We start from the raw sequence: 18,744 nt of genomic DNA, 5'->3' as shown, positions 1-18,744 counted from the left end.
ATTTATAGTCCAAAAATGCATACAGTAAAAATAGGAACAGTTTCAAATCAATTATCTAAGCTCACCCTCAAGAAATTATGAAAAAAAAGAGCAAAATAAATCCAAAGCAAATGGAAGTAAAGAAATAATAAAGATAAGAATGGAAATCAATGAAATTAAAAACAGAAAAACATTAGAGAAAATCAATGAAACAAAGAGCTGGTTTGTTGAAAAGATCATTAAGACTGGCAAACCTCTAACAAGACTGGCAAAGAAAAGTGAGAAAAGGCACAAATTACAAAAGAAAGAAAAGGGAGAAAAAGAAAGAAAGAAAGAAAGAAAGAAAGAAAGAAAGAAAGAAAGAAAGAAAGAAAGAAAGAAAAAGAAAAAGGGGACAGGAAGGAAAGGGAAGGGAAGGAAAGGGAAAGGAAAAGGGAGAGATGTCACTACAGACTTTGCAGGCGTCAAAAGTGTAAGAGAATACTATAAAAACTAAAACACACATAAATTTGACAACTTAGATGAATTGGACCATCCTCAAAACACAAATTACCACAACTCACTGAATATGAAATAGGTAATTTGAATATTCCTATAACTCTTAAGGATATTGGATGCATAATTTAAACCCCCCAAAAAGAAGTTTCAAAGCCCAAGTAAGTGGTTTCAATGAATAATTCTACCAAATGTTTAAAGAAGAATCAATACCAATTCTATGCAATCTCAACATAGGCATGAAGAGAAAGAAAGAAAGAAAGAAAGAAAGAAAGAAAGAAAGAAAGAAAGAAAGAAAGAAAGAAAGAAAGAAAGAACTGTCCTTATTTGCAGATAACACAACTGTCTAGAAGAAAACCCCAAGGAAACAATAATACTAATTAAAAAAAAAACAAACTCCTAGAATAAGAGAGTTTAGCAAGATCACATGATATAAGGCAATTATGCAAAATAAACTTTATTTCTATATAATAGCAATGAACATTTGACAATTAAAATTAAATACAATACCATGCACTTAGGTATAAATCTAAGAAAAACATGTACACAATTTATATGCTTAAAACCACAAAATGTTAGAAAAGAAATCAAAGCAGATCTAATAAGTGGAGAAGCATACCATATTCATGGATTGGATAACTCAACCTCTACATCTGATACAAAACTAATTCAAAATGGATCATGGACTTAAATGTAAACTTTCAGGAAAAAATTAGGGGAAAATGCAATATTTAGGGCTGGACAGAGTTCTAAGACTTCACACTAAACACAATCCAAAAAGGAAAAATTTATAAATTTGATTTCATCAAAATTATATACTTTTGTTCTGCAAAAGACCTTGTTGAGAGAAAAATAAGACAAGTCCAGATTAGAATAAAATACTTGCAAACCATATACCCAACAAAGGACTAATATCTAAAATATTAGAGAACTCTCAAAACTCAACAATTAAGTAACAATCTAATTAGAATATGAGGAAAAGACAAGAAGTGGCAGTTCACCAAAAAAGATATACAGATGGCAAATAAGTACTTGAAAAGATGTTCAACATCACTAGCCTTAAGGAAAATTCAAATTAAAGCCACAATGAGATATCACTACACACCTATAAGAATTTTTTTTTATTTTTATAAAAGAACAAATAGGACATCAACTTCTATATACAAAGCTGGGAGAAATTGGATAACTCATACATTGCTAATGGGAATGTAAAATGGTACAATCACTCTGATAAAATGTTGGCAATTTCTTTTAAAAATTAAACTTGCAAGTACTATACTACCCACCTGTACTTCTGGCATTTATCTCAGAGAAACTAAATTTTCCTTCACACAAAAACCTGTAGAAGAACTTTTACAGTAGTTTTATTTATTATGGTCAAAACCTAGAAATAACCCAGATGTTCTTTAGTGTGTCAATGCTTTAACAAATTTGTGATACATCTATACCATGATTAGCCATAAAAAGGAATGATCTATTGATATGTGCAACAACTTAGGAGAATTTCCAAAGAATTATGTTAAGTGGAAAAAATGCCAATCTCAAAAAGGTATACATACTCTAGGATTTCATGTATTTAACATTCCTGAAATGAAAACATTTATAGAAACAGAGAACAGATTAGTGGTTGCCAAGGATTGGGGAGGGTTGGAAGGTTGGAGAGGAGGGGGAATGTTGTGGTAATGAAAATATTACCACTGAGGGAAACAATAAAAGTTACACGGGATCTTTCCCTATTACGTCTAACCGTCGCATGTGAATATACAATTATCTCAAAATAAAAGTGAATTATCTTTCCAGATTGGAGCTGGTCATTGCCAGTTATTCATTAGCATTAATTTAGTGTAAGTAAACATACAAATAGCTCACTAAAGTAGGATAAACTAATATGTTATTGGCAGAAAAGTGGGAAAGGATTGATTTAATGAACAGTAAACACCTGTTTCCTGGGACCAAATTTGGCTATCATGTTATTTGTTCATCAAGGCAAATTTGGTAAGTTAATATAAAGTGAATAAATGTGAAGGAGTAAGACGCCTGCTTTCTGACACTCCAGTAAAAACCAGAGAAGAAACCTCAGAATTTAAAATCATAACACATTACTTCAAATAGTTCTACCAGTTTGAAAATTCAGGTTAAAAGAAGTTTATTCTTTACAAAGTCAAAAGTTCTGAAGTTATATTAGATAAGCGAAAACTATTTGGATGGTGTAGTCTACTTAAGATTAAAATTATAATTATTATGCACATGTTATTTTATGTGAATCTATCCTCTTTGGAATTTGACTACTTTGAAGTTTTTATTTCTAGCACATGAAAATAAATTCTGAACCTAACACATTAATCTCTAATTTTAGCTAGTAATTCACCCAAATCAAATCTCTCTCATGCCCCATCTGTTACTACCTCAAAAGTTATTGGTGCATAAAGTTGTACAAACATGGTATAACCATTACCAACTCTTCAGCATTTTGATATTCTGTTCTTATGGCACAAGTAAAACAAAATACAACATAAAAAGTCTTTTTGCTCAGCGAATTGCCTCTTTAAGAGTGGATCCTGTTCCAGTTGAGCCCTTTGATAAATTGCAATATGCAATGGTAGAAAATAGCTGAGTTGGGGGCCAGTGGTGGGAGACAGCTGAACTGCCTCATAGACTAGAGGACTCAGAGGCAATTAAAGGAGAGGATGCGGGGGGGGGGGGTGGAATGTAAAGGTTAAGAAGGAAAGGTAAAATGGAGAAAGAGGAAAGAGAAGAGACAGTTCAGGGGAAAGCTACGTAAGGTAAAGTGGATAGTCAAAACAAGCTGGTCATGAGAACACCAAAGGGCAGTTAAAGGCAAGCATTTTAATATTATTTTGAAGTTGTTTGCCCTCCTGTAACATCCCTCTCTTCTCTTCTTCCTCAACCCTCAAAATTATCTACTACATTCACACATGAATTTCTTATGTGGACAGAAAGAAGACAGTCCACTAAGAAAAATTTACTTAAAAACTGGATTCCTCGCCTACATTGAGTTCATGTAAAACAGGGCAACATAAGCAAGGCCACAAGAAGGTGCATCTGCTAAGCAGAGCAGAAGCAGGAAAGCAAACTCAAGGATGACCATGAGGATATAAACCTTCCCTGCTTCCACAGGCATCTTAGAGAGGTTCCAACCTCCCAAATTCACAACAACAGGGACTGGATAGAATCTGTAGTATATTTGGGGGTGCCTGGGTGGCTCAGTCAGTTGAGCGCCCAACTCTTGATTTCAGCTCAGGTCATGATCCCAGGGTCATGGGATCGAGCCCCATGTTGGGCTCCATGCTGAGCATAGAGCCTGCTTAAGATTCTCTCTCTCTCTCCCTCTGCCCCTCTCCCCGGCTGACGCTCTCTCTCTCTCTCTCTCTCTCCAATAGATTAAATAATTAAATAAATAAATATCAGCACCCACACACACACACAACAGAATAAAGTGTTAAGATATAAAACAATAAGATCTAATAAGAAAATGATACATAATACAACACTTACATAGAACATTTTTACTTACAAGATTTTTGTCTTAGTTCATTAAAGAAATGCACAAATCTTAAGTGAAAAACATAAGTAGACAACATTTCATGCTACTGGCAAAAATAATGTTATTTGGCTAACGAAAGCTAGGAAATCAATGACTACCTGGGGATATGAAGAAATTTCTACACTAACTCAGGCACACAGACAAAACCTCATTCCTGTAGAACAATATTGCATTAAAATAATAGGAAGTTCATACAGTTAAGAGTGCCATACCTATAGTTAGAGCTGAAATAACATCTAAGAAAAATCCAGTAAAAAGCAATCCAACAAATTCAGGAAAGAACTCCAAGGGTTTTGATTAAAAATGATAATAACTCCAAACACAAAAAAGTGGCCCACTTAGCCATGATAAAAAACAGGAGTTAGACTTAGAGATATGAAAATGCTATTTGTTAAGGAGGCTAGAGTTTGGAGAACCAAGAAAGAAAATATCAAATGTGACAGGATGATTATGGTAATGAGTCAAACATCTGGCTCAGGTATGTATGTATGTGTGTGTGTGTGTGCACACATGGGCACATGTGCATGTATGCACTTGTGTGTGTGACTGTCTTTCAAAGTAGAAAACTGAGGATTAATTATGATTCCTATTTTTATGGCAAATAGTAAGTTGAAATGTGGGGTACATCAATATCATCCTTTCTGTATATCTGGACATACAAACCTGTCCATTCCTTTTAGTCAAAAATGAGCCACTCACACTAAGACGTTTACTTGATGGAACTACAAGTCAGCAGGCTCATCCCTAACCTCTGCACATAACAGATCTGGCCTCACTAATAATCAGACTTAAGATCATTCATATATGCTTCCAATCCTATGAGATCATCAACAAAAGTCCTTGAGACAGTTGTTTAGTAGGTGGGTATGATGTGTTGGTCCCTTCACGGTGAACTTGAGGTATACAGAAAAGGGGAGCAGCAGGAGTGATTAGCAAAGCTCAGCCTTGGGCCCACTCCCTGCCAAGCCTCCAGGGGGGGACCTTTTAGGTAAAACTCCCAGAAGAGTCTTGACCAGTTCCAGCTAAGACTTTAAGGAAAAAAGTTAACACCTGCCAAGCCATAGAAAGCAGAAAACATTACAAGGGAAAACTTCCATGATTATAGAAAAATATAGGTGAAATGGAGGCTTACATCAAGCTAGGTTGAAGAAATATAACAGAAAAAAAAAGAACTTACAGAAAAAGAAAAATTCAATAGTTATTTTCTTAAAATATTTACTAATAATTTAAGAGCTCCTTGTTATGAACTAAATTATGTTTCCCCCAAATTTGTATGTGGAAGTTCTAAAACCCTAATGCGGGCTGTATCTAGATATAGAGCCTTTAAGGAGGTAATTAAGGTTAAATGAGATCATAAGGGTGAGATCCTAAACCAATAGGACTCGTGTCTTTACAAAAAGGGGAAGAGACACCCGAGATCTCTCTCCATGCACATATAGAGGAAAGGCAGTGTGAGGATACAGTGAGAAGGCAGCCAACTGCAAGCCAGAAAAAGAGTTCTCACCAAAAACCGAATTTGATGGCTCTCTGATCTGGGACTTTCAGCTTCCAGAACCGTGAGAAAATAAACCTCTGTCGTTTAAGCCACCAATCTAGAATATTTTGCAATAGCAGCATGAGCAGACTAATGCATTCATACCCAAGAAATATCCTAGAGTTTAATACATATCCAAGTATTATTGAGAGCTTATGTATCCAGCTCTGTGGTAAACTGAGGTTGAAAAATGAAATTTAAAACATGATTCCCGATGAATGGACCCTTGTTAGTTACACAAAAGTTACACAAAGCAATTAGTGAATGAAACAAAGCTACCTTAAATTATGAAAATAATTGTAAAACCATATGACAAAATACTAACACATAAACGAAATATTCAAGAATGGCAAATAGGCTTCCTTTCCAATGCGATTTTCAATGTATGGTGACTGAAATGTTATGTTAAGATATATTTTAATGGGCAACTGGCCCACTGGGAAAGAAAACTGTGATAGATTTATGATGTGTACATGGATGTGGAAGACTGAAAAGTGGAGACGGCTGTATCCGTGTGGGCCAGAATTACCAAGAAAGGATTTGCAATGGAGGGGATGGCTCTCAAGTTGTGACTGACAACAGGGTATGTTCTGGATACATAACAGAGAGGACAGCAATGTATGAATGAGTATGATTCAAAGCAGGAAGTAGATAACAGCAACAAATCTGTTTATTCCAGTGGGTAGAGTGACAACACAATATAGACTCAGGGGGTTGATCCTACTTACCAAATTCTAAAGTAAGCACAGTAAAACAACTGACTTGAAAAAGCAGAGAACAGAACTACCACTTCTCTAGCCATTAGTTAAGAACTCAGATTTTTTTCTAATGCAGAAGATTTACACTAATTAGGGATTCATGATGATACACACATCTCAAAATGGGAAGCATCTCAAGGATTGAAGCCTCTCTTGAAAAGTATCCCAAACAATGGCATAACCAGGCAATTATACTTCCATTTAAATTTAAATATAATAACAGAGCTCTCCTTCTTATAAAATTTTTAGGGAAAATCTAAAACTAAGATTGTTATTAATAGGCTTGACTCAAAGCACCAAGACTGAACTATTAATAATTCATTCAATGTGATGATAGTCTAGAGCAAAGCCAAAAGATTTGACCATCTGATTTGAAGTGATCAAATCTTTTGGTAGCTAATTATGCCTTGACTCAAGGGATTAAACAAGTAGATCAGCATATTAAAATGCTCCATCTCTGCATAATTGGATATATTTTCTGGATATTGCATTTACTTTCTGTGTCACATGCAGAGATGCTTATTCATGTGTTTAATAAATTTTTTCTTAATTGCTCTAATAATTTTTAATGTTGATTTTCCCACTGTCATTTCAACAATTTTTATGGTAGTGTCTAGACTTTTGCTGTTTGTAAATTGGCAGGTCAATTTTTCTCACCATAGCACTCCCAGAATTGAGTAGAAATTTTATCGTGTTTCATCATCTGAACACAAATCCAAGTCACTCTAAAAATAGAGGAAGCATCTATATTAGTATTAGACTCCCTATGTAGAAGAATATGCTTCCAACCAGATTTCACCCGTTTGTTTTTCATAGCTCCATGCCCACTACAAAAGCTCCTGGGCCACCTCGTGTACTTTAAGACAAATAATGTTGAGGCAGAAGGTGATAACCTTCTCTAGAAGGCACATCTCAAGAGTGTGAACATTTAGATGCAAAGAACACAAAATAATCATATTCACCCCAGGACTCTGAAGAACATTGAGGATTATTTTACATTTAACCTCCTCCTAACCAAGCAGACATGCATTTTAGCGGTTCCATAGTAAATAAATGTTTGGCATAAAAATCCCTCTTCAATTAAGATTTTCTAGAGTGTCAATCAAATGGTTTAATAAAGTATTCCCTGATCTAGTTCTGAAGTGAGAACCATCTCTAGTGGCTTTGTGTTTTGCTTTCCTCCACAGAAAAAGTATTTTTTGATGTTACGGATTTTATGCAAACATCATGCAGGCATGACTCTAGTTACTGGAAAGAAACTAGACATGTACAGCTAACTGAAATAGCAAACAGAGTGGTCAAATATAATTTTTAAAGACGAAATTGTTTCTGAAATTGATAAGCCACAGGTTTTCAATGTGATATTAGTGAGATATTACAGGCTATAAAAAATAAAAGAGGGCCAATCAGAGACATTATCTTAGAAGTTACCATAGCTATAAACATAAACTACGTCTGTATTAAGAAATAGTTGAAGAAGGGTTTTGCTGGTCTCCGAACTTTGTCTGATTCCAAGCAACAGAAAATCTGACCAACAGGGACTTCAACAAATACAGGTCTATCTCTCTCATAATAAGAGGCATAAAGCCAGGCAGCCCAGAACTGATGTAATACCAAGTGCTTTTTGATGGTCCGCTTTGCCACCCTTCACACATTGATCTTGTTGTCATACTTGTCACCTCATGTTCAAAGGCTGACCCCTAGGCATCACGTCCGGACGGACACTCCACTTCCCAGTCATAAAAAGGGGGAGGGACCTAGGTTCCTTTTCATGGGAAAAGTGAGAGCTCTCCTGGGAGCCACACCTAAAAAACTTCTTGCATCTCATTCACCAGAACTAGATGACACAGCTCTCCTGAGACCAACTGCTAGCCCTGGGGGGATAAGAGAACCACACAGATTAAAGCACTAATGATTCATCCCAGTGCAGTCAAGACAAATCAGACAAAGCATGGGGGGACAAATGCTAATTAGGCCACTGATAGTGGCTGTGATGGGCTTGAGCATGTATGTCATCTTTTCCCAGCAAACCATTTTGGAAAAGGAACCATGTTGGTTTAGGTATCATGTGTCTCTACTTGATTTTATTCAAAAGTACCCAATGCATTACATTTCAATTGTAAAGTATTTTTAAATAAATCAACAGTAAAACTGAAAGCATGTTAATGCACTTTACAAACTTGAAAATTGCCCAAAAGACAGAGAGAGAGAGGAACAGTCTGTCCAGTTCTTGATATGTTTGGTTCGTAGAACCTCTTTGCTGTAACACAAAATCTCCTCCTGCTTCTAGCCATACACCTTCCCCATCCCTCCTCTTCCAGCTTTCCTGTGGGCTGCCCTGCCATCATCTCTTATAACCTTCTCTTTCCCCTAACTAGCCCTGTCCTCACCAAATATACCCTTCTTCAATATTCAATCTTCAGGGCACTACAATTTGACATCTGCCCTCAACACTCCACTAAAAAGACTTGAAATGAAGTCATCTCCTGTCAGATTCATTTTTTATCTTTCTTTACCTGCCTATAGCATTTAAAGATAGTGACCACTCTCTGTTTAATCTTTCCCCTGTTGGCTCCATAATACTCCTCTTCTGGAAGGCAGTATATTAGAACAGTTAAATGCATGGGCTCATGATCCAGACGGGGACTCCATTCCAAGTTATATGAATTTACCATCTGTAAACAGGAATGAGAAATCCCTTTAAGCAATCTGTGCCTCATTGTCTCATTTGTGAAAAAGGAATCCTGGTACCAGCTCCTTCACAGGGTTGTTATGAGAGAATTCCATTAGATAATCCATTCAAAGGATTTAACATAGGACCTACCACAGCTGGTGTTCAGTAAGAATTCTTAACTACTATTCCTCTCATATCCCTTCCAGTCCTTCTTGTTAGTTTGCAAACTGTAGGCTGACTTACAAAACAGATGTACCCCGAAAACAAGCTCGTATTGTTTTAACAACAGCTTTGTCCAGACCTATATGTTTCAAGACAAAACTATAGTAACAGTGACTCCACATGGGCTCATGTGTTCCAAAGACAGGACCACTGAGTTTTTCAACAACCCACCTAGTTTAGAAATGCTGATCAATTTCTGCCCAAATCATGCCAGCTTCTCCCTAAAACTAAAACTAATTGAAACATCCAAATCTTTTCACTTTGAATTGTTCTCAAGGCAAATTTCTCTTAGTTCTGTTTAAAAATAGCTCATTGGTGCAAATATAAGACTTGACTTTTATTTTCTTCTTGGTTTATTCCTACTTTGGGGACTTCAAATTTTGAATATTGCTTCTCTCAAACAAAATAGCTACTATCTCGCCCAGTTCATCTCTTACCAGGAAACTTGATAAGCATGCGTCCTAAATTACTGATAAAAAGATTTAGCAGGAAAGGATCTAGAATAAAGTGACTTGTAAAAAGCCACTTGCACTCACCCTCATGTTCTACTGGTTCATCAGTCAGCTGTTCAACTAGCGTGAATCCACCTAACTTGTCTATTAGCCAGCCAGTCATTTTCCAATTTGCGGACAAAAAAATTGGGAAATTTTTCTAAAATTCTTTACTGAAACTAAGATGCAACGTTCCTCCATTTTTCCCCCTGTATAAATGAGGATTATTAATTATTTGATGAGGCAAGACTTCTAAAGCAATTTTAAAGCTCCTTAAAAATATGTAATGATGGCGAAATATCAAGGTGGGTTTTTTTTTTATCTTTTTGTGAGTCATAAGTCCCTTTGAGAATCAGTGAAAAGCTATGAATAATCTTCCTCAAAATTAAAAAAAAATTAATGTTTATTTATTTTTGAGAGAGAGACAGAGAGACAGAGAGAGAGAGAGACAGAGCATGAGCAGGGGAGAGGCACAGAATCGGAAGCAGGCTCCAGGCTCTGAGTTGTCAGCACAGATCCTGACGCGGGGCTCGAACTCATGAGCTGTGAGATCTGACCTGAGCCGAAGTCAGACGCCTGACTGAGCTACCAGGTGCCCTTCAAAAAATGTTTTTAAATGCTCATGCACACAGTGCATACAGCTTATCATTATTATGTATAGTGGAAAAAGGAATTGTGCTTTATAATTATGGCCATCAGAGAAAGAGATGAAATTTTCATTAACATATCAATTCAACTTTAGACATAAATTTTTTTTTTTAACTTATTCTTTTTTTTTTTCCTCCCTGAAAACAGCAAAGATCTATCTGGCACAAAATTTAAATTAAACATCAAGAATCACCATTTAAAAATGAAGATTTCTCTATCTACATCAAGTTTTATAAACAGCTTTTCAACAGCCTAATTTTTCCAAAGCACCTAGCTGCTTTCTCTTGTACATACAGAATGTAGTCTTTGCGGACGTATAAAAATCATATTGACGGTCTCTTTATAGGTGAAAACTAGCATTCCACCATGTTGCTAAAGAATTTTTACTTTTTCCATGCTACAGAACAAGACTACTCCAGGAGGCCTAGCCTGCCACTTACAGTGAAGCCTCAATATTAACAGAAGTCAGCAAGGAATCACTTACCAAGATTTATAAGGGTACTTGTCTTATTTAACTTATCTTGTAGAATTGATTCTCTAAGAAATTCTGACACAAAGTTAACTGATATGGAACCATGATAAAGTGTTTCTCAAACACGTCATAGACATCAAAGGAATCTGCACAACTTTATGATCTTATGATACACAGGATAAAATAAGCAAGCATCCATGATAATATCAGTCAAAAATGTCCAAATGAGTTTATTTAAAAAAAAAAAAAGTCATTGTTAAAGCATTCACAAAAAAGCCAGTGGCAAGATTTTTATAGGTGATTTTCAACTGGTTTTAATTACCTACATCAAAGTAATTTGCTTACATCTGAACAAAATTAAGCTATCTAACACTTCCTCCCAAATGAAGCAGAAGTTCTGGACAAACCTCTCTCTTACGGTGACTGTCCTCACATTTGTCATTAAATCTTTTTTAAATGAATGGTGACTGTTTCTCAGAATTCTTTTGGGAGATAGGGAGTACACAGGAGGAGAAAGTGGAAAGATACGTTGGGGAGATAATGAGATTGTGATTAAATTCTTTTTTTTTTCCTGAGATTATATACAAACTATAGAATTATAGTAGAGTACAAGTGAAATACTGCCACCCAGTGGAATTATAACATAAATAAAATCTTGAAATTTGAAGACTGCAAAAATTCCCTATCAATTTTTAATTGGAACGATAAAGCTTAGTGATTTTCAAAGTACTTTCAAATATATTATTCCTCAAAAATAAAAGTCCAGTGGGACAGACAGCAACTGTGTAAGCACATCTTTTCCTGAGTCTGAGGTTCTAGTGGATTAAGTGACTTGACAGAGCCCTATGTTCACTGGAGACCAAGGATGCACTCCCAGGTCAAGGCTGCTTACACCACGGAGCCCCCCTGAAAGACCCTCTGCCTACTCTTGTCCAAACAAGAGTTCTGTTTTCTTTTGTTTTGTTTTTTCTCTGTGTCCCAGTTTTTATGGTTTTGCAGGAGAATGCTGGACATGAAACATAATTGCAAACATTCGGCTGTGCAAAAGAGAACAGTGCTTAAGTACAAACGGAGACACGATTCTTAAGTGCTTAAACACAACTAAGGTCCCACAAGCACCTGGACTCTAGGGTCAGTGTGGCGGAACTGCCTGTGGTCTCACCAAGAGGTCCTAAATCCCCTTCCCACCCCCAGCCTCCACAACCAATACATGGAATCTGGTGCCAATGGTCCATCACAAAGAGCTCCTTTTAGAACCTTCCCCAGTCCTCTACACGTGATCTGGCCGGGCAAGGACACCGGAATTTCTCGAATATCAGTGGTCCCTAACATAAGTATTCTACGTGATGGCCTTGGTCCCCGTCTGGGAAGCACACCGCTATGACTTTCTTCAGCTCGCGTACAGAACCAGCACAAAGGCGCACCCTGGCCCCCAGGACATTGGACCATGTGCCCTTGAATAAGGTTTTTCCCCCTTCGTCATGGAAGGTTTCCACCAGCAGTCGAGGGTCCCCTCGTATGTAACGTCAGCTCCTTTGTGCCCCCACCGCATCATCACCCACAGCTGCACGGTGTGGAAGGGGCAGGAGAGCCCGCCTTCCGCGGCTGTCACGGTCTGGGGGTGTTCCTGGGGCCCGGGAGCATGCCTTTGGCTGGGTCGTACACGCCGAAGTAGGCCAACGGGTGGACGATGGTGATGCCCCTGCCCCGAGACACTGAAGCCGTGGTCCAGGCCCCGGTGCCTGGTCATCTTTACCAGACAGTCCCCCAGGCCTTTGAACTCCTGCTCAGACTTCCCCATGTCGGCTGCCACTTGGGTTCTGGCAAAATCCAGCGGGGGGGGTGGGGGAATGAAGCAGAGGGAGGTGGCTCCAGGTGCCCCACCTGAGGCCAGATCACCGGCAAAATAACTCCAGAAGTGTGTGCGCTTGTCCACGCCCCTCCCCCCTCCAGGAAGATCTGGTTGTACTTATCCCGGAAGGTCAGGTTGAGGCCGTGTGTGGGGAAGTAGCGGATGACGTTGGCCAGGTCAGGGTAGCACGCCCTGCTCCTTGGGGATGCGCACGATGCAGTCTGCGATGCCCTTGCACAGCTGGTTGGCGGCAATCTGCTCGCACCTGCAGCAGCCACTGAGCCCGCTGATCAGGGTCACGGCCGTCTCAGAGATGGTGGCAGTGAGGTCTCCGGCCAGGAAGTATTTCAGAGAAGAGAAAACAGAGACTCGGCGATTATCAAAGCTTCTCAAACATCTCCAAGGGGTCTTGGGAACATAGCTTGAAGCAGTACTCCATACTGTCATGAAAATTCTTGGAAGACTTGTATTTTTCCCTTAAAAATTCCTGTGAGATTTGTGCTCTATTCTGTATCATATGCATGTCTCCTTCAACTTGAAATAATGTTTTTGTCCCCCTGAAATGTCTTTTAGACACTGTTGCTTTAAGACAATAGTGTATTTCTATTATTCACTAGTCCAGGACCACACTGAAGATGAGAAGACAGTTTTAGTATAACAGTTTGAGACACCTGGAAAGTACCTTGCTCAAGTTCATTCATTCATCAAGTATTTAATGAACACCCGCCAAGTGCTAGGCATTGTTTTAGATCATAGGGCATGCTATGATAATAAACACCTAAGTTATCCGGTCTCCTAGAAGAGCAAAGGTTTATTTCTTGCCTGGGCTGGAGTTCACTGTGGATTGGCTAAGCAAGGGCCATTCTTCACATTTCATCATCTTCAGGCTGGGATCATCAGACAGAGTAGTCACTATTTGGAACATCAATAGAAATCTCTTGGCAGAGAGAAAGGAGTGTGGCAAAGCAATAGGAAGTGACACACATCATTTCCTCTTATATTTTATTAACCAAAGCAAGCCATATGACAAAGATATTCTTCTTCAACAGAGCAAAGAAGAATAATTCACCCAGAGGGAGAGGATGTGAACATTGGCAAACAATTAACAGTATGCCTTACCCCACCTTTTCCAAATATGCTGAGGAAAGGTGGTTCTGGGTAACATAAAGGACAGAGGTCAGATCTCTCAGTCTGCCAGATGGGAATTCAAGCAGTTTTACTTAAATGTTAAAAGAAAGGGTTATCATAGAAGGCCAGAGGACTTGGAGTATGTAGATGTCAGACACATGAGATCTACACGAGTATGTATTAGACTAGTAGAAACGTATTTCGAACGTTTATAACTCTGATTTATTGTCCCAAGTCCCAGTACTGACATAGTACTTTATCAATACAAAGTCCTGAAAGCTGCCTGTTTCTACTGCAGGTTACCACATCTGATGAGAAGCAGTATGGCAGGGTTGCTCAATGTACCTATACATAAAACCATAGCCATGGAGGTGGGAGTGGTACACAAATTATATCCAGGATCAACATGTCAGGGTTGCCTAACTCAAAGTATGTCAAACCCACAACCAGTTGAGTGGGGCAACAGAGCCAGTACAGGCATTAATCGTATACAGTAAAACCTTGGTTTTCGAGCATAATTCATTCCAGAAACATGCTTGTAATCCAAAACACTTCTATATCAAGGCAAATTTCCCCATAAGAAATAATGGAAACTCAGATGATTCGTTCCACAATCCAAAAATATTCATATAAAAATGGTTACAATAGGGATACCTGGGTGGCTCAGTCAGTTGATCGTCCAATTTTGACTCAGGTCATGATCTCATAGTTCATGAGTTCAAGCCCCACATTGGGCTTGCTGCTGTCAGCTTGTCAGCACCAGGTCTGCTTTGGATCTTCCGTCCCCCTCTCTCCCTGACACTCCCCACTCATGCTCTCTCAAAAAAGTAAGAAAAAAACACTTAAAAATGATTACAATACTGTAATGTAATACAAAATAATAAAAAATACAAAATATAAAGGAAAATAAACAAATTAACCTTCACTTAACTTTGAAAACCTTCGTGGCTGCTGTGAGGGAGACAAGAGAGAGGAAGGTTACTGTGTAGGACAACTTTCTATATCACTCACAGAAATCACTGCTGTCTATTGGCCCAATGGACTCTTTTTCTTTTCTCGCAATGTTAACAAGGAATCTATCCAACGACATTTGTTTTTGCCTCCTTTTGAGGATTTTGTGAAAATGTGACATTGCATTGTTGTTGAACAGATTCATTGCTCACACTACTACGGCCTTATTCAGGTGGTGCTTTTCTACAAAATTTGGCACTGTTTCCCACATTCTACATATCTCCCTAATCTCATTTGAAGTAAGGGATTCGTCCGCTTTTTTCTCCTCCTCCTCTGCAGACAAGATGCAGATGTGGATTTCTTATAATATCTTGCAATTTCAGCCACTCGCATACCTCATTCGTACTTCTTGATGATTTCTTTCTTAACTTCCACTGTAATCATCTCCTTCTTCTTACTGCCTTTCTTTTCAACCTTTTTCTGCATGAGGGCCATTGTACACGCTCTCATGGATGTTCACTACAGTACAGTATTAATAAACTCTTGTCATATACTGTATTTAATGTAACTGGCAATAAGGCAGCAAAGGGTCTGTATCTGCAGGCAGCCTGACATAGAAGGAAGCAAAGCACTCCTAGCTTACTCTTGTCTGGAAAAGCAAAGGACGGCCCATGGGTGCTTTTACGTGACAGAAAATACACTAGTGCCAGTTGTGGGCACCTTCCAATGTTCTGAAAAATCACTTATTTCTGCCTAACACTGCAGCCTGAGACCAAACATCTGAGCATGGGAGATGATCACTCACAATCCCACAGAGAGAGAGAGAGAGAGAGAGAGAGAGAGAGAGAGAGAGAGAGAGAGAAGGAGAGAGGGAGAGAGAGAGAATGAGAACCAGTGGCTCAGTTGTGATCATGTGACATTCAGCATCACATACTACTCATATTGCAAGACATCGCTCATTTATCAAGTTAAAATTTATTAGAAATGTTTGCTTGCCTTGCAGAACACTCACAGGACAAATTACTTGCAGTCCAAAGTTTTACTGTATATGACTAAAACTATGTGAGTTCACTAAACTGTGTGCTACAATTTTCATAGCTCCATAAGATCTCCAGTTGGAAGACTGCATAGTATTCCTTCCCGTTGCTAATGCTGGAAGGTTGAGCCTCTGACCAGAAGCTCTAATGAAAGCCTTCATACTGAGTCCAACCAACACGGATGGCCTCGGCAGCTGCCAGAGAAAAAGAAAGCAATCTGGCCTACAATGCCACCAACGGACCATGGCAGACACCCCATAGAGATTAAGATACTAATCCCCTGTATCCCTAATCCAAGGAAATAAGTATATGCCTGTATGGGTGTTGTACCTTAACCAGAAGGTTTGGTTTAGATAGATTCAATAATTTTACATCATATAATCATTTGTATTTAAGAACTGTATCATAAGTATAAATTATTTGAAGAAGCCGCCTCTGATTTTCATATTATTCCACCAAAGCCAATGGAATAACATAGCATGGTTCATTGCAGATCTAAGACTGCCACAACTGTGACAGAAATCCAAGAAAAGCGATAGCATTATCAAAGAGTTGCATGAAATGTTGGGGGGAAATAAAGAGTCTGGGTGGCTGGAACTCTTGATTGTTTTCAGCAAGTGGCACGAGTGCAGACAAAAGTAGATAACTGACAGATTGTGAGGAGCCTCAAAGGTCATAGTAAGAAGTTTGGATTCATTTTGCAGGAAATAAGAAATCATCAAAGAATTTTTAATCTTAGATGTGACACTATCCAATTTGTATTTTAGGAAGATAATCCTGGTAGCAGTGTGGAGGAAGGACTGAATAGAGAAGGGACACAAAGGAGTTAGATCTTGTAAAAGGCCACTGAAATGCCAAGAAACCAAACCATAACAGAAGCAGTAGGATGAAAATAAAAAGAGGTGGCTGGGGGTGGGGTATGGGTTGAATGGAACTATTGCAACTTGCAGAATCCCTTACAGTGGTCTCCCAAACCACCTGGTTTTCAAAAGTACCTTGGGAAACTGTAAAATTCTTATTCCCTGGCCAGTCTCAGAACTATTAAATCAAAATCTCTTAAGGATGTAGATGAGGAAATGCTGGTCACACCCCAGGGGTTCATGATGTAATCAGCCCAGCCTAAGAAGTTATGCTTCTACAAACTTACTTAAGTGACTGAGCTAGTGTCTTTAAACCATGAAAGTACGAATGAAGAATGTATAATCAGTTACAAAGAGCCCCATATTGTATGGTTCCATTTGTATGAAATATTCAAAATAGGCAAATGAACAGAGACAGAAAATATATTACTGCATTTGCCAGAGGATGGAGGAAGGAGAAACAGGGATTGATTTGTTGTGAAAATGTTGGAGAATTAATGTTAATTACACAACGTTGTAAATATACTAAAAACCACTGAATTTTACGCTTAAAGGGGTGAATTTTATGACATGTAACTTAGATCTCAATAAAACTCCTTTTAAATAAATGAATTTCTAGATTCCACCTTTGGAGATTCCATAAATCTGCAATTGACCCAAGAATCTGTATGTTTAAAAAGCTCACCAGGTTGGGGCACCTCATGGTTCATGGGTTCGAGCCCTGCATTGGGCTCGCTGCTATCAGCACAAAGCCCACTTCAGATCCTCTGTTCCCCTCTCTGTCTGCCCCTCCCCCGCTCACTCTCTTGCTCTCTCTCTCTCTCAAAAATAAATAAATAAATAAACAAATAAAAACATTTTTTAAATGTTTTTAACATTTTAAAAGCTCACTAGGTCAATGAAAACAATCAACAAAACTAAAAGGCAACCAACAAAATGGGAAAAGAAATTTGCATTAACATATATGATTTTAGTATCCAAAATCTATAATGAACTTATCAAACTCAACACCCAAAAAATGAACAACCCAGTTAAGAAATGGGCAGAAGATGTGAAAGACATTTTTCCAAAGAAGACATCCAGATGGCTAACAGACACACGAAAAGATGCTCAACACTACTCATCATCAGGGAAATACAAATCAAAACCATGATGAGCTACCACCTCACACCTGTCAGAATGGCTGAAATTAACAACACAAGAAAAATAGGTGTTGGCAAGGATGCGAAGAAAGGGAAACCCTCTTGCACGGTTGGTGGGAATGCAAACTGGTACAGCCACTCTGGAAAACAGAATGGAGTTTCCTCAAAAAACTAAAAGTAGGGGTGCCTGGGTGGCTCAGTTGGTTAAGCATCTGTCTTCAGCTCAAGTCATGATCTCCTGGTTCATGGGTTCGAGCCCTGTGTTGGGCCCTGTGCTGACAGCTCAAAGCCTGGAGCCTGCTTCGGATTCTGTGTGTCTCTCACTCTCTGCTCCTCTCCTGCTCATGCTCTGTCTCTGTGTCTCAAAAATAAATAAATGTAAAAAAAAAAAATAGAACAACGCTATGATCCAGCAGTTGCACTATTAGGTATTCACCCAAAGGATACAAAAATACAGATTTGAAGGCATACATGCAGCCCAATGTTTATAGCAGCATTATCAACAATAGCCATACTATGGAGAGAGTACAGATGTCCATCGACTGCTGAATGGATAAAGAAGATTGTGTGTGTGTGTGTGTGTGTGTGTGTGTATACACACACATATACATACTGGAAATTAGCCATCAAAAGGAATGAAATCTTGCCATTTGCAATGACATGGATAGAGCTAGAATGTATTAAGCTAAGTGAAATAAGTCAATCAGATAAAGACAAATATCATATGATTTCACTCATATGTGGAATTTATTTTTTAATGTTTATATTTGAGAGAGAGAGAGAGAGAGAGAGAAAATGTGAGCGGGGAGGGGTAAAGAGAGAGGGGAACAGAAGATCTGAAGTGGACTTTGTGCTGACAGCAGAGAGCCCAATGCAGGCCTCAAACTCAGGAACCATGAGATCATGACCTGAGCTGAAGTCAGACACTTAACTGAC

General features: G+C 38.5%; 1 protein-coding gene and 1 pseudogene across 5 annotated transcripts in view; both read right to left on the bottom strand.

Annotated features, from left to right (window-relative positions):
* Positions 1–18,744, bottom strand: part of EPM2A (EPM2A glucan phosphatase, laforin) — a 157,879-nt gene that overhangs the window by 124,093 nt on the left and 15,042 nt on the right. The window lies entirely within an intron of this gene.
* On the bottom strand, positions 12,229–18,350 carry LOC128315661 (ADP/ATP translocase 3-like; annotated as a pseudogene).

The sequence above is a fragment of the Acinonyx jubatus genome, chromosome B2 (assembly GCF_027475565.1).
Source record: "Acinonyx jubatus isolate Ajub_Pintada_27869175 chromosome B2, VMU_Ajub_asm_v1.0, whole genome shotgun sequence".
NCBI lineage: Eukaryota > Metazoa > Chordata > Mammalia > Carnivora > Felidae > Acinonyx > Acinonyx jubatus.
This window is presented reverse-complemented; position numbering and strand designations above follow the sequence as displayed.